We start from the raw sequence: 16,968 nt of genomic DNA on the forward strand, positions 1-16,968 counted from the left end.
AGCATCTATGAAGAGAGGGTATGATCTGGAAAAGAATCCAGCAAAGGAGGCAAAGAAGGAGTGGTCAGATAGGTAGGAGGAGAACCAGCTGAGGGTGATATCCCAGAAATCAAGGGAAAAGACACCTGAACAAAATCAGGACGAACAATGTGAACCAGTCATTTTATTTCATTCTCTTTTGAATTGTGTCCTACTCTTTGTTAAAAAGGAATTGAAGGCAGCATAGAGCCAATTTAGCTTACAACTAACTTTCCAGAAGTCAAAGCTGAGGCCAAAGGCAGTCTATTTAAGATCTAAGTAGATATACAGAGAGAATATTGTAGCATAAGTGGCACATCTAACATCTTAATGGTTATAATTCATCAGAAACCCAGGCTCAGCACTGTTTAAGACCCCAGAGGCCTGTAAGGGCACTTACAGAGTAAAGTCAGTGTAGCAGACTTATGGCTCCTGGGCTGAGTAAATGAGGCTAGATGACTAAGGCAGCTTCCAAGAGGTCGGAGGTGGCCTGGGTAGGAGTTAGAATCTGAAGTTTGGCCTTTTGCTAGAATTAGCCAAGAGACTGGTGAATGAGTCTAGAGGGAACAGAACACTGTTGCCTGTTCCCAGCTCATTAAAATCTCTAGAAAAGGGTCAGAAAACATGCTCCCTGGCAAATTCTTAGTGGTTTTCACTTTATTATCATTAAAAAGAGTTAGCCCAAGTTAAAGAAATGGAGCTTCCATGAGCCATTGACCTTGTTAGGTAATAAAAAGACTTTGGCTAAAAATTGGCCCATGATTCACACATTACTCAGAAGCCTCAGGCTTCCTGAAATTCTTACTAAAACTCTCGCTCTCTTGATAATAATGTTTAAAACACTAGCTTTTTTTTTTTTTCAGATACAGATGTGGCAGTACTGCATTCCTAGAATATGATCATTCTCTAGATAGCTCCAGTGGACTAACTTCTGAACTGTGACAGTCAATACCAATTAGGGACAGCCCTGCTTTTAGTCTGCTTGTGAACATTTATTCCATTTTAAGAATTTATCTTTTATTTATGTTATGAATAAAACTAATCCTGGAGACATTATACTGAATTTATAAATATTTATCAGTACAGAAAAAGAAGGAGACAGATAAAGTTTCTAGCCTTTTTAACTAAAGGTAAGTTTAGTTAGATATCAGCCTGGTCCACATTGAGCTTGCCAGAGATGGCTACATAAGCTGGTGAAGGCACTCAAAGAATAGGAGAGACAGAGACAGAGAGATTGAGAGACAGAGACAGAGACACATGCTAGTGAAAGAGCCCCATGGGCTTCACAAGATGGCTTTTCAAACCTCCCCCTAAAGTATTCCCTCCCCATCCTTCCAGATCCTTCAATTGGCTCCCAGCCTCCATATGCCATATCTCCTGGCCTCCTGGCTTCTGTGACTTCTGTGCCACCATGCTGACTGACCCAGGCATGTGATTTTGTGATTCCTATGTTCACCCACTATGGTGAGTCTTCTGGGATTGGATTGAGCTAGAGATCCCCCAGATATTTAATTCATACAACTTTTTAAAAATTCTGCTTGCTTTGGGTGCATTATAATAATTTATGTCCCAGTACCTAGTAATATACCTTGTACTCAAAGGTTTGTTGGCAAAGGTTTAACAACTGGCTCTGGGGAAAAATGCCTTCATGACACACTTTTGGTTTATGCTGTATTATTAACATTTCTTCTACCACACTCTGTATTATTAACATTTCTTCTATCACTTTCTTAAATCTAGATGATCAGCAAAACAATAAATGAAATAATATTTGCTGATTTTGGAAGTATAAATTTTCATGCTGAGAATTTAACATTTGGCTCTTGAGAGAAAGTCAAACTAGTTCTAGTAAACCCTTGCTTGTATTAATGCAAAGGATCTGTCAGTTGTTGGTATTCCTAGTGCATGGATTGTTTTTTAACACAGATCACAAGTTGTCTAAATGATTAGCTTAATGTCACATAACAAGGGGCAGCAAGTGTACCTATTTCTCCTCTAACTTTGAAAATTGCTTCTTTGGGGGTTTGATGATTTTCTAGTTTATTTTTAAGATTGTTAGATTTGTCCATTAATTCTCTATTTTAATATTCTGCTAATGTATGTTCCAGAAATATAGGTTTTCTTTGAACATTGGTTTAGATGCATCTTCAAAATTTTGATAATTTGTTTCATCATTATCTTTCAGTTAGCTATTCATGGTTGTTACTTGGTTTATTAGCCTCAGAAACTTGTTAAGAGAATGGAGAATTTATTATACTCTTTCTGTTTACATCCAGGTCAGGAAGGAGAATATCTCCAATTTTCTTTGGTCTGTTGTTTCTCCTTTCCCCATTTGAGTGTCTATTAGGAAGAATGTAGTTTATGTCATAGATTATTAATTCTATTCTTCCTTCCTTTCTCCCAACTCTTTAAGATCCCCTCCAGTTTTTGGCTTGAGGATCCTTTTTATTTTTGATGGCTCATTTTTATTCTTTTTTATCACTACTCTAATCAATTTCTTAAAAAACAACAACAACAAATAAACAAACAAACAATGTTCTATTGTAATGTAGCCTTTCTCTCCAAAAGACTTGGATGCTCTCCCTTGCAGCATGCACAGATAGTCTCTGCATGTGCCTTGGCTACAATACAGAAACTTTCAGGGACTGGATTCTAGTTATATATATCTTGTCACTGTGTTCCTTGTTGGATTGACTACTTCTGGCTGGTGTCTTGCCTGTGACCTTCCAGGAAACAAGGTCCAACAGCAATGAGCTTTAGCCAAATGGGAGGGTCATTTCTCAATATTGGGAACATGATAATCCTACTCACATGGCATCTAGTTCTGGAGGATTTAACCAGGCTAGCCAAGTTGAGTTTTTTCTGACCTGGACCAATTCACTCTTCTTTATGTGTGTTGGCACCTCCCTCCCTGCTCCCAACCCCTAACTCCCAGAGGATCACCATATTGGTACAAGATTTATTATATTTATATTTTATATTTATATTTATTTATTTGTATTCTATTATATATTTATATTTAAATATAAATTATATTTAGCCCTACTGCAACTCAAAACATATAGGCTCAAGTTGTAGTCTTAGTCCCCCTTAGTAGCAGGAATGACAGGTATGTACAATTACACTGCACTTCATCATTGTTTTCTTTTTCATGCTACCTCAAATTTTTTTCTTGTGGAAAGTCCATCTTTTTAAAAAATGGGTAATTCAAGATATAATATTTTGTCAAGGCTACTATCTAGTTCAAGTTTCTATTTCCTCTTGCTTGTGCTATTGCAATAACTTAATAACTAGTCTCTCTGCTTCAAGTCTCTCCCTTCTTAAATCTGTCCTCCTCCAAAACTGACAATGATTTTCCTAAGTCATGCTCTTACCATGTCACGACTCTACTCAGTAATCTCTAGCAGTTTTTCATTTTTTTCCAGGATCATATATAAAAATCCCAATTTGGACATTTAAATTCTTCAGAGTCTGGATCTTTCCTAACTTTTGTGTCTTACTTTATTCTCTTCCATGCACTCTAAAATAAAGTCATACTTGTCTACTTCTTGTTTCTTGTTTAATACACTCAATCTTCTGTTTTTCTTGCCTATGAACTAGCTATCAGTTAATGCTCTCCTTCCCCTCCTTTGATTCTGAGAATCTCTGGCTTCCTTTAAGACTCAGTTTAAGCTTCTAGAAGGTTTTTCCCTAGTTTCTCCACCTGTTAGTGCCATCCCTTCTATGGTTATCTTCCATATACTTAATCTATGTTTTTCATATAAAGATTTATGTGTTGCCTACCCTATTAGAATGTGATCTCTGAGAGCAAGAAACATTTTTACTTTTTCTTTGAATTCTCCAGCTTGGAGCATTGTGCTTGATATTAATCCAGCTCAGTGCCCGGCATATAAGAAGTGCTTAATAAATGTCTGTTGATTGACACTTCTTTGTTGTTTTTTGGACTATCCTATTTGAATGTTTCTTATGATTTCTTGTTTCTATAAAGTAATTCTAGGCTATATAAGTAGTTATTCTTTCAAAGCTGGACTTTTATCCTGGTTGCATATAACTTTGCTCTTTGTTATTGAAATTCAGGGTTTTCCTTTAGCAGTGCTGGGTGGAGTCAATCAATAAATACCTTTTCACCTTTAACCAAAATTTATGCAAACTTTTTTCATATTATTTCATGCAGTGTTGCATTCAACAGTTATATTCTCTTTCCCTTACTGGAGAAAAACAATATTTTCTGCCTCTTATGCAGTATAGAGGGATTCAACTTACTTAAGGGGGCATCTGCTGCTTGCCTGGTTTCAACTCCTAGAACAATTGGCCCTCTCAGGATATGCTCTTCACTTCTAAATCCACTGCCATGCTGCTTGCTTAAGCCCTAGTTGATACTATCTCTCTTAGCCTCCTCTCTCCCTTGACTGGAGGGCTGGAGTGTGGAGTATTAAACTCTTCCCAATGCCATTCTTTATAGAGGGCAGAAACTGGAGTCTCTCAGCTCATTCCATTTTATATCTACTACTCTGTCTGTTTTCAACTCCTTTGAACAATATGGCTCCCTTATTGAGTATTCCTTGATTTATTCCCCCTCGTCTCCATTTCTTCCCTTCTCTAGTATGTTGTTTTCCCTATTAAAATACAAACTCCTTGCAGGCAGGGACCTTTTTTCTTTTTATTAATTGGGTCCTCAGTGCTTAGCTCTTTGCCTGACATATAGTAGGCATTTAGTAAATGTGGATTGTATAGGATTGGATATTGAGTCACTTCCATGAGTGGACTAGATATAAAGCCACTCTAATCAGTTCTTCTCAGACAAACTTTTTCGTTTTCTTGTACTATGTCCAGGCCATGAGATAAGATAAAGGAAGGTATAATGTTAAGCATTTCAGTTCTCTGATGTTATTTCATAATGTTTTTACCTTGGGTGATAGGTTTATTTGCTTATGTTCTTGTTTCCTTTTTTCTATTGATTTGTTGCATATTTCTTTCCTTCTTTTGAAATTGTTAGAGTTTTTGAGATACTGTTATCTTTTTTTTCCACTGGATTATTCTTCCTAAGGAGAATAATTTGAAGTTGTTAAAATCAGTCAACCATTCTGAAGAACTATGCGAATTTCTTTTTAATATCTCCCCTATCCCTTAGTGGTTTCCCCCCCTCACAATTATAACAAGCTGTCTATCTTTCCTTTCCTCTGGCAAATGGTCTTGTTCCATCTGTTTTTTATTGAACAACATAGTGGAAAGCCAAATTTTCCTAACTGGGAATAGTTGGGTGAGTTCTTTGCTATGTCTGCTGTGGATTCTGTTTAACTGTTTAACATGGTCCCATTTTTAGCTTTTTAAGGAAAGATTTGCTTTTGTGATCAGTATCCAAGCTATATATTCAAGATTTACTCCCAGACTTCTCTTTTCAGTACTTTAAAGCCCCTTTCATGGCTGAACTGCTTCCCAGTACAATATAGGATGCCATCGTAATTCTCTGAAATATCAAGAAGCATTAACAACCATATCAGTACTTTATACATATGAGATCTTGCTTATTAAATACATATTTTCATCTAACTGAAATAATTTATTTTTACTTGTTCTGACTTCAGTGTAAGATGCTCACAGCTTGCGAGAACCAAAAGGACAGGGTTTCTCTGAGAGGTGCAGAAAAATCAGTAATAAACAACTCTAAGAATTTTGATGTAATAGTTTAACTAAGTAAAAGGCTTCAAGTTGTTTTGTTCTTAAAGTATCTTAGAGGAGATTAATTACTTTTCTCTATGGTTTTCCATGATAGGGCTAAAGAGCTTTATCTCTGATTGTTAGAAAGCCTTTACTCAATTTTGAACTCGACCTCTTCTGCCTCCCACAAGATGATTTTCAGTGGAAGATTTATTGATTTACTATTGACCTGAAACATTTCCCTCCTGTTCCAGTTTCAAATCCCTAGAACTTTTAGTTTCTTGTGTAAGGATGGGTCTGAGCTTTCCCTCTGAAAATGAGTAGAAATCTATTTCTCTTCAGAAAGGCCACTCCCAGGATTAAATAAATGTTTGTTGAATAAGGGAAAAAAACCTAGTAAGCTAATATTATTTATAGAATTCTCATGATGAAGATATAAACATTTCATATAAAATAGTCTTTTATCTATATTTGTTTATATGAACAATTGTATAGTCACTTCATCAGTAGGTAGGAATTTTTTAAAAGTTGCACCCTTAATATCAGTTGGTGAATGAACAGTTTTTTTTTTTCAGAAGTTGATTACCTAGGCCTCTTGATTCTCATTCATTCCCTTTCCTTTGCTAGCCTTGGCTGAGTTCAGAGTGAAAAATTAATCATTGCTGTCAGTTTTCCTTCATGGTAGTGCTGAGTAAAGATGGAAAATTCCTACTTCTTTCTATGTAAATATAAAGTTTTTCTGTTTTGCTGTCAACTTACTACCACAATATGCTCTTGGCTAGAATGAATTGTTTCTGCTTATTTACTTTATTTCAATGCTATTGGATTTGATTCACAACTCAATTTAGTGTTTGTTTCATTGGTGGCACCCATTAGAGGTGATAGTTGGGAACTTTTCTTTTTAATTCATTCCATGTGAAGTCTAGCAAGCCATAACCTGTGGATATACATTTAGCAAATAGTTTTCGACTCATTAATGATATTAGCCACCATAATGAATTTGGACTACTAATGTATTTCATTTTTCTCACTGAGAAGTGATTAAAGGAGAGAAGCTAAGGACTGTTAGTAATTTCCCAAGCACTAACCCTCCCCCAACCTATCACCAAGAACCCCCCTCCCTTCCATGCTGAGGGTTTGGCTAGGGGAAGGAGATGAGCTGGGGACAGTGGGGAAACATGGGCCAGATGCACCACTCATCATGCAGGTCATGGTGAAATAATTAGTTTTTGTGTTGGGGCTGGGCTGGACTGGAAACCACATGGCCCCCAAGCCAGGACCCCAAAGATGTGTATCGTCCCTATGAATTTCACAAAGGGAAAAAGACGGGAAGGAAAACCATGTTTCAATGAAGAAATGTTTGTTACTTTACTACATACTCCATATTGACAAATAAAAGATTCACTGAGAAAAAATAGAGAAAAAAAGAGAAATTTGACTTTGTAATCCATTGTTTTTTCTAAGACCAAATGCTTTTTAGATTTTGATTTTCTCAATGGTATTATTCTAGATACCCTGAATGATGCTTCTGTTGTTTTGATGTTTTGATGTTGAACTATTCAATACAAAATAGTTTAAACATCAAAACATAGATGACTTTGAGCAGTTTTTAAAAAATGATGATTGCATATTGTGCTTAGAAAATGGCAAGCAAATTTCATAAAATCTAGGTCAGATATGCACTGCCATTTCTGGAAGCAGTTGTGACAATAGGAGGCCAAGTTTGTAGCAAAAGCATCATTTCTCCTGTGGGATAATTTTATTTCTGAGTATATTATTGTTGAGTAACTGAGGAGTTCTTTTCAAGTCTGATCATATCATTTTCCTATTCAAGGAATCTTAATGCTTCTTATTGCTTTTTAGGATGAAATACATAGTCCTTAGCTTGCCATTTAAAGTCTTTTACAGCCTTCTTTTCCTGGATTATTTTACGTTATTCTTCTTTACTGATTTTGTTTCAGCTAAAGTGACCTATTTGTTCCCTGGCCTTTGCATTTTAATTTCCAACTTTGCCTTCATACTGTTAAGGTCCTCTTTTCTTATCTTTATCTCTTAGGATCTACCTTCGAGATTTAGCTAATGTAAAATTTCTTTTTTTGGGAAGTTTTCCCTAATCTCCTTAGTTGTGTCCTTTCTCTCAGTTTTAAATGATCGCATACCTACTTATTTACTTATGTGTTGTATCTCTCCCCATACCAATAGAACATAAGCTTCTTTGAGGACAGGGACTATTTTTAGTTTTGTCTTTGCATTTTTAGCTCTAATGCACATTGAATGGTTTTGAATTCAATGATTATTGTAGAAAAAAATTAAGGAGGGAACATCACATTTCTTTCTGCATTTGGATAAAAGATAGAAAATATTCAAATATTACTTTGGGGTGAAAGAAGGAATTTCTTTTTAGAGAAAAAGAATCTTTTTGAAAACAATTGTAATATTTATTCTTCTGGCAAAAGAGACTCACCACATAGTTTGTGACAATTCTTTGATTGCCATTAAGCTAATGGCAACTGTCTTCATAAAGTATGATTTAAAACATGCTTTACAAGTGATAGTCTATTGATGACATGGATACATTAACATCTGTTTAAAAAATGCTTGTGGTTTATAACATCAATAGAAGAATTTCTTTAGTTAAATTATTGCTTTTTAATGCTGGAATCTCTCCACTGAAGTCCTGTTGATTTCTCATCATGGCTTGGAGGTAACCTTGGGTTCTTGTAGGCCATGCCAGAGAAACACAGGCTCTGGCAGGTTTTGCCAGGCTGGAAACTCTTAAAATATAGGCCCATTAGTGAAGGGAAAACTTGCGCCTATGGTTTTGCTGGAATCAACATTTATCTTGGGACAACTGATTAAAATTTTCAGTGTAAGCACTTATGCCTTGAATATTGTTAAATGCTACAGATTGGGCTGGATTTATTGTTTTATTGATTGTCTAGACTTAAGAAAGTGAGGTAAAAATGTTTATAATGTAGATTAAACAAAAATGTGTTTTGAATACATATTTAAGAGAGCTATTTTTTTTAACATTACCAGAACACCTTTGTCTGTTCCAGACAAATTATAGCAACTCAAAGTATGAAGTAATGCTATTATAAGAATGCATGTGAAACTTCTCTAAGAATCTTTAAAATTCAATGTTTTAATAATAGTAATAGGTAACATTTATAAATGCCTATGATGTTGCCAAGTGGTTTACAATTATTGTCTTATTTGATCCTTACAACAAATCTGTAATATAGGTGCTATTATTATCCTTATTTTATACATGAGAAAACCGAAGCAAATGGAAATGATTTGGCCAGGGTCACACAGCTAAAAAGTGTGTAAGGCTGGATTTGAATTTAGTTTTCCTGAACCCAGGTCCTGTATTCTATTCACTGTGTTGCTTATCTGTCCATTTTAACTGTAATACAGTTCTTTTCAAAGATTCCAAAATCTTTCCAAAAAATTGTTTATAGATAGCCAGAGAGAAGCAGGAATTTTTCAACTTTTATCTCCTCTTACTCAGAAATTAAATTGGAGAAAAGGTCTGAATTGTCTCCCTTAAGATGGCAGAATGAAAAGATCTCAAGGAACCTAGTTTCTTAATAATTTTGGCTCAAATAGATGAAATGCCCTTAAATAAATATACCAATGGAAAGAAAGAAAAAGAAGGGTAAAATCTAAGAAGACTCAAAAGAGAATATCTTTTCAGAAAAGGAAAAGGAAGAGACAACAAAGTGATCAGAAAACATGCAAAAGTGCTCACCACAATGAGAAAAACCATGAATTAAAATATTATGAAGGGAAGATGCTAGAAGGAAAAATAATAGTAAATTAACTTCAGCAAAGGGCTAAGAAATGAAGCTCATATAGACATGATGCATCAAATTTGGATATATTTTAAAAATAAGGAGGAACTGATGTCACTAGAAAATACATGATGTGGGTAATATATAAGATAATCATCACTGATAAAAACTGAACAAGGAAAATTGATAATAGAAGTCAACAAGAAGAAAGAAGTGGAAAATGTTAATAAAGTAATAAAATCAATAGGAAGTAAAATTCTCATGCTGGAAGGAAGGCAAAAGGATAAGAAAACTCAGTAAAAGAAGGCATAAAGCTAACTCCACTGTGAATAGTTTTAAAGACTTTATAAGCAAAGACCATTAGAAGATTGGAAAACCCATCAGTTGACTTTTACAATGACTGCAAGGCAACTGCTCATGAGGATCTCTACCAGAGTGGTAGCAATGGAAATTGTATGGACAATTAGATGTCAGTGGGGTTGTAAAGACAAATACTAGCTTAAAAAAAACCAAAACAACCAAATTGAATATAAAGAATTCACTAGTATTTTAAATATGAGAGTCTGAGTGAAGGATGCTAACATTAATAGTTGTGTTAAAAACAGATTTATGGGGAAAGCTAATAAACTTGGTTTTGAAAATGTTGAATTTGAATTTGGGGCTCTGGTATAATATCCAGATGGAGATGAAGGAGGATCAGGGCTAGAGATGGAAATAATGAGGTTAACATACATAGAGTACATTAAGGTTGGTAAAGTACTTTTCTTAATAATAATTCTGTGAAATAAATATAATAATAGTAACCAAATAACTAACATTTATATAGTACTTTAGGGCTTATGAAGCACTTCATAACTCATTTGATCTTCCCTACAATTCTGTGAGGTAGGTAGTACTCATTTTATATGTGAGGAAACTAGTTCAGAGAAGTTAAATGAGTTACTCATACTTAATCAACCAATAAATGTCTAAGGTTAAATTCAAATATAGATTTTCCTGAAGGAAAGAACAACACTTTTCATCAGGAAAATATGGGAGTCATCTATATGAGGGGTTCAAGTTTACTCTTGTTGAGAAAAAGAGACAGACAGAGACAGAGAGGGAGAGAGAGAAAGAGAGGGAGGGAGGGATAAATGAAGGGGGGGGGGGAAGGAAAGGGAGAGGGAGAAAAGAGGCAAAGAAGAACAGGAAAAGGAGGAGTAAGAGACAATTCATTAATGGAGAGAACACCTCTTTTGCCGAGTTGGAGGAGTGGATGAGAAGCTAATGAAAGAAACAGAGAAGGAGCAAGAGAGTGGATTGCTTCTAAAGCTAAAGAAAAATATATCCCAAAGGAGGTGGAGGACTTGCAATGTTAAATACGTTAAGGAAAGTAAGGGCTAAAAATAAGCAACTAGATTTGGTGATGAGAAAATAACTGAGGAGCTTCAAGAGAGCAAGTCCAGTGAGCAGTGGAAGTGGAAGTCAAGGTACAAAGAGTTGAGAAAGATGATGGTGATGAAGTGGAGGACCTGAATGGAGGCAACTAGAAAACACACATACACAAACAAACACACACACACACACCCCTCTTCCTACAATTTTTCATTTTTCCAGGCTAATCATTTCTCTGTGACCTAGAATTTAAACTATCCAAATTGTATATTAAAAAATTTAACAAGATACCAGTTTCACCTATTCTTAATTAATTTCAAAGATAATGAAGAGGGAAAGAAGGCATCATTTGTTATTTCTCTCCTTATGTCTCTGAGGTCTGCCCAGTTTCTTTGAAGAGGTACTGATTATCTACTAAGTAATGTTCACTCTACTCCTTTCAACTCCCTTGTAACATGAATTACCCATTTTCTTTTTTTCTTTAATGTGCTTTCAGGAGCAATTTTTCAAACTTTAAATATATAAACCATTATATAAACCATATATTTTTCATGATTTCCCCCCCTCTTTTTAACTCTAAATCCTTTATTCTATCTGGAGCTCTCTCAAATTCTTTTTCTTTTTTTTCTTTTTTTGACTTAAAATAATTTTTATTTCCACATTTTGTTTTAATTTAATCTTCATTCCTGAATATTTTCTTCTGCTATGTAGAGTCATCTTTTATAACAAAGAGTAAATGAAAGGAAAAATAAAAGGCACTTCAGCAAAACAAATCCACTTATCAGGTCAGTTTGACTATGGACAGTGATACACACCCATAGATGGCATTCACTGCAAAGAAGGGAGTGAAGTTCTTTCTCATATCTCTTCTTTTGGAGTGAAACTTGTTATAATTACACAACATTCAATTTTGATTGTGTGTGTGTGTGTGTGTGTGTGTGTGTGTGTGTGTGTGTGTGTGTATGTGTATGATGTTAATGTTATTTCCACTGACATTGTTATCTTTCTCTTGATTTTTCGATTTTTTTTTCTATTCCAATGTTTTCTTGTTATGATTTATCTTTTGATGCATCTGTCTAATTACCTACATCACCAAACTATTTGTTTGGAGACTCACTTCTTAGTATTTCACATGATAACATATGTACTATAAATTCTCTCTGGTATTCCTTTAATCCCATTTCTACATTTTCCAACAATCAGACTCTATTGTCTTTCCCTTGGGTAGTGTCTGGCTTTCAACCTCATTGTTTAGCTGAAACTGCTCTCTCCAAAGTTACTTAATTGCCAAATCTAAGGACTTTTTCTAAATCTCCATTCTTATTGACTTCTTCTCCTTAAAGCCTTTAACACTGTTGATACTATCTCCTCATGAATATTTTCTCCCCTCTAGGTTTTTGTGACAGTTCCTTCATGGTCCTTCTACCCTTTTAACTGCTTCTCAGTTGGCTTTGCTAGATTCTATTACTACTACTACTGATAGTAATGATAAATGCCATTTATAAAATAGTTTCTATGTGCTAGGCATTGTGTTCACTGATTTACAAATATTATCTCATTTGATCCTCACAAAGGTTCTAGGAGGTAGATTTTATTATTATCCTCATTTTATGAAAGGAGAAACAGAGGTAAACAGTTAAGTCACTTGTTCAAGGTCACACAATTATTAAGTGTCTGATACCAAATTTCAACTGGAAGCTTCCTGATTCTGGGCTGAGAGTTCTATGCATTTTATCACCTAGCTGCCTAGCTCTTTGTCTATGTTGTGTCCATTAACTATGGGTGTTCCCCAAGACTTTGTCCTGAGTCTTCTCTTCACTTGGTGATATCCTTGGTTCTCATGTTATCATTTTGATGATATTGTTCAATTATCATCTTGAAGATGATTACTTAAGTTACCTATCCCACCCTAGCCTCTCTTCTGACCTTTAGTTCTGCATCACCAACTGCCTTTTGGAAATCTCAAATTGGATGCCCAGGAGGCTTTTCGAATGCCCCAAATGGCTACTCATTATCTTTTCCCAGAAACTTTCGCTTCTTTCCAGCCTTCCTATTACTCTTAATAATACCTTAATTTTCCTTGGTCACAGGCTTGCAAACTTGATGTCATTTTCACTCACTCACATTCACTACTACAAAGACCCAATCTTTGTTAACTCATCACTTTGTCTTCTTAACATATCCTGAGCATGTACATTTTTCTCTACTTACACAGCCATCACCTTAGTATAAACCTTCTTCACTTCTTGCCTCGCTCATTGCAATGGTCCTTGAATTGACCTCCTTACCTAAAATCTCTTCTCACTCTGATCCATCTTCCAATCAGTTGCCAATGTGAATTTCCTAAAGTTTAGGGCTTGCCATGTCACCTGACCCCTTCCCCCATAAACTGTATTGGTTCCCTATTGTAAAAGAGAGAGACAGTGGGGCACTGTGCTAAGCACTGGGGATACAATTAGAAAAGCAAGATAATCCTTGCTCTAATGGAGTTCATATTTGAATGGGGGAAATAGTAATTATGGAATATTTTGGCTGCAAATCAGATGGAAAAGTACCATGATCCTAAGGCTGTAGTGGCAAAACAGATATTGTTAATGCTTCTTATTTAATGTAATTCCTACTCTAACATGCATAATATTTTCTGATACTGAACTATTTAATAGTGCCAATCCCTTTGAGATTACCATTACCTTCCACTATTCTACATCTTATCTGTATGTAATTATTTATGTGTTCTCTCCTCTGTTAGAATGAGAGTTCCTTGAGAGCAAGGACAGTGCTTTTGCATTTCTTTCCATCTTGGACTCTTAGTACAGTGTTTTGTGCAAGGTAAGTATTTATTAAAAGTTTGTTAATTGCTTCCGACAATCGTGTTCTTTTATATTTTTCTCTTACTTTTCTGTTTAAAGTGACTACACCTGTCCTTATAATTTCCACTACTTATATATTGGCCACTAATCAAATTGCCCTCTTGACTGTGAAAGACCCTTCCATTTAGGGAATGCAATCTCCTGTTCATGGATCACCCAACAGGGTGGGTCACTACCATCTTATGAGGCTGCAATCTTGATGTAGCTATTGGGATTTTCCTTTAATATTCCCCCATAGCTACCCTGAAGAGAAGTAGCTGATCTATTGTCACTAATATCCACTTGTAAGACCATTAATCTATGTGATTCTTTAGTGAATGGCTGCCACAAACCAACCATATTGTATCATTTACTTAAAATGGCAAGTGCATGCAGACACATGGTTCCCTCATTAGGCACTCTTCAGCTCTTATGAGGTTTTCTGCATGTTTTGAATTGGTGTTAGAATTTTAAAAGACACTGGGCAAGTGTAATATTAATTTTTAAAAGCTCATTCATCTTCATAAATTCCATCCTTTATGACTATATTTCCATATATTATGGCTGACTCTATTCTCCAAAGCATAAATGAAGTGAGAGTTGGGAGGAAAACTTTAAAAATACTTTCTGTTAGAACATCATAATTTCTTTTGGCAGCTAATTCTAGTTCCCAAATGCTAAGGCTAGCATTGTTATGGATTGTGTATCTTCAGAATCAGAACCTGTCATATGTGATTTTATCTTCTTGTTATATGTGCTTTTTGACATTCCTTTGAACCTCAGATGAATTATTCAGCCTATCAACTAACCTCATGTTCCCATTATTATGAATCATGTCTGTTAAATGCATTTTTTGTGGGTCATTAACTTGTCAAATTTCCCCCTATACTTAATTCTCTCTACTTCTTTATCTCTTTACTACCACACACCATCTCTAACATTTCTTTGTTTCTATTTAGGGCAGTAATTTGGGCCAATGGCAAGTAGGAATTTTCAGAATCCATTTTGAAAATTATTATTCTTGCCCAACCCATATTTTCTTACAGAGTGAGGATCTTATTATTGGTACCAATGGTCATTTCCCCCAAATTCATGCCAGTGTTTTGAAGTTTAGGGATATGAAGAGTTTTTCCCCTCTAAAAGGTACATTATCCTTTTTTTTTCTAGGATTCCAAAAAAGAAGTGATTCTTTTCCTTGAGTCTTTGCATATATAAATTTCTTCAAATTATTAACATCTATTTATGTGAGAACATTTATGTTTTTCAAAAGCATTAGCATTAATGTCATATGAAATACTGTCAAAGGCATTAGCATTGATGTTATAGGAATTGCAATAAGTTTAATATTATAGCATTAGACAACAACAATAAATGTTAGACCATATTTTTTAGATAGTGCAGTATAGTGGATGGAGTCAGTAACCTTGAAACTGGGGATGACTGGGTTAAAGCTTCATACCTGATCATGTGATCCATTGTAACTCATTCAACTTTTTAGTGTTCCAGGCAATTTTCCAGGACAAAGTTAGAGAGGAGTTGACAGTATGTGTAGAGGGAGTTTCTATCCTAGAAGTTCACCACTTTGTTGAACAAACAGATCTATTTCATCTAATCAATTAAAAACTAAATTTAACTATCATTTCTCACCCTACTTCTAATAATCTTTAAACATAGAAATAATTAGATTACTAAATAGTATACAGAATTAGTACTAGTAAATTGAGTCTTCATATCTATTGATATATTTAGCTACCAGTTTTTTTATCTGCAAAGCAAGCATTATATTCATTACCATTCTCAGACCCTGAGAAACACAAATGGCATACAGTTATGATTCTTCTGACATGACTTTTCCTTCTAGCTTCCTCAAAACTCCTTAGCATCATGATTCACATACGATGAAGTTTTACAATCTTCTCTCTGTTCTCTCCTATTTCCTCCAGAACTCTATTCTAGCAATCATTTTCTCTCTCTCAGGTACCTTCAAATTTTTTTCTCCTCACCAGATCCTTTTTATCCAACCACAGATGTATTAGAATCTCTACAATCCAAAATAATGATTTTTCAATTGCTCCCTTTCTCTCATTCAACTACCATTCCATCTTTCTCCCTTGGTCCACTGCTAAACATCTTGGGAAAACTTGACTGCAGTTAATGCCTTAAAATCCTCACTATTCACTTTATTTTCAACTCTGGAAAATTTGGCTTTTGATACCATCACTCTACTGAAACTTCTTTTTCAGAAGTTACCAATTACTTCCTAATCACCAATATAAGGGCTCTTAAAAGAAATGATATTCTCTGATTTCTATAAAGCTTTTGATACTATTAAACTTCTTTCTAGATAATCTTTTCTCTTGGCTTTAGAAAATAGCAAAATTCTTGCTTATTCTTTCCAATTACTTAACTTTAGTTTTTGTTATCTCCTTCAGGCCTCATCATCTTTCTGAAACTCTTTGGAGGGGGTATGGGGGTACTGGAGAAAGTACTGGTTTTGCAGTCTGATGACCTGTTTTGGAATTCTAGCTCTGCCACTTAATATTTGTGTGACCTTGAGCAAGTCATTGAACTTTGGTATTTCTGTTTCCTTGTTGGACTTGATGACCTTGAAGGTTTCTTCCAACTCCAAATGTCTAGTGCAATGAACTTAATGTGAGACCTCCCCCAGAATTTATCTTTGATCCTCTGATCTTCTCTGTACACCCTCTCCTTTGGTAGCTATCTGCAATCCTATGGATTCATTAAATCCAGATTTTAACAAAATGCTTAATGCCTCTTAAGGTATTTTTGAAAAAAAAAAAGATGCAGATAAATCAGCCAGGTAATAGCAGATTTGGAACTAATTCAATGGCTATACCTGACAGAGTCATTAATGATTTGATGTTATTTGGAAGGAAGTGCAAAGGATTATTGAATCATAGAGTCAGGGCTTGATGAGATCTCATATAGTCTAACCCCTTCATTTTATAGATGAAGAAACTGAGACACAGTGAAGTGCCATGACTTAATCAATGCCACACAGTTAGTAGAAGGCAGACCTAAATTTTTTAGCTAGGTCATTTGGTTTAGATGATGAGCATACTTTCCACTACCCCAGTCTTTCCATTGATGTTAAGTAACTTGGCCAACATCATACATGGAGTGTCAGAGGTGGGATTTGAACCCAAGTCCTGCTACCACTGAACATATTCTCTAAGTCATCAGTAGAGTTCCCCAGAAATCTGTGCTTGGCTTTGAACTGTATCACATATAATGACTTGGATAATGGCATA

At 35.1% G+C, this 16,968-nt stretch overlaps 1 long non-coding RNA gene across 1 annotated transcript in view; it reads left to right on the forward strand.

Annotated features, from left to right (window-relative positions):
* LOC103096986 (uncharacterized) overlaps window positions 1-16,968 on the forward strand; it is a 58,710-nt gene that overhangs the window by 7,526 nt on the left and 34,216 nt on the right. The window contains exon 2 of the long non-coding RNA XR_008911401.1: window positions 1,357-1,482. This is a non-coding gene — a long non-coding RNA (uncharacterized LOC103096986). The remainder of the gene's footprint in view (window positions 1-1,356; window positions 1,483-16,968) is intronic.

Source organism: Monodelphis domestica, chromosome 4 (genome assembly GCF_027887165.1).
Source record: "Monodelphis domestica isolate mMonDom1 chromosome 4, mMonDom1.pri, whole genome shotgun sequence".
NCBI lineage: Eukaryota > Metazoa > Chordata > Mammalia > Didelphimorphia > Didelphidae > Monodelphis > Monodelphis domestica.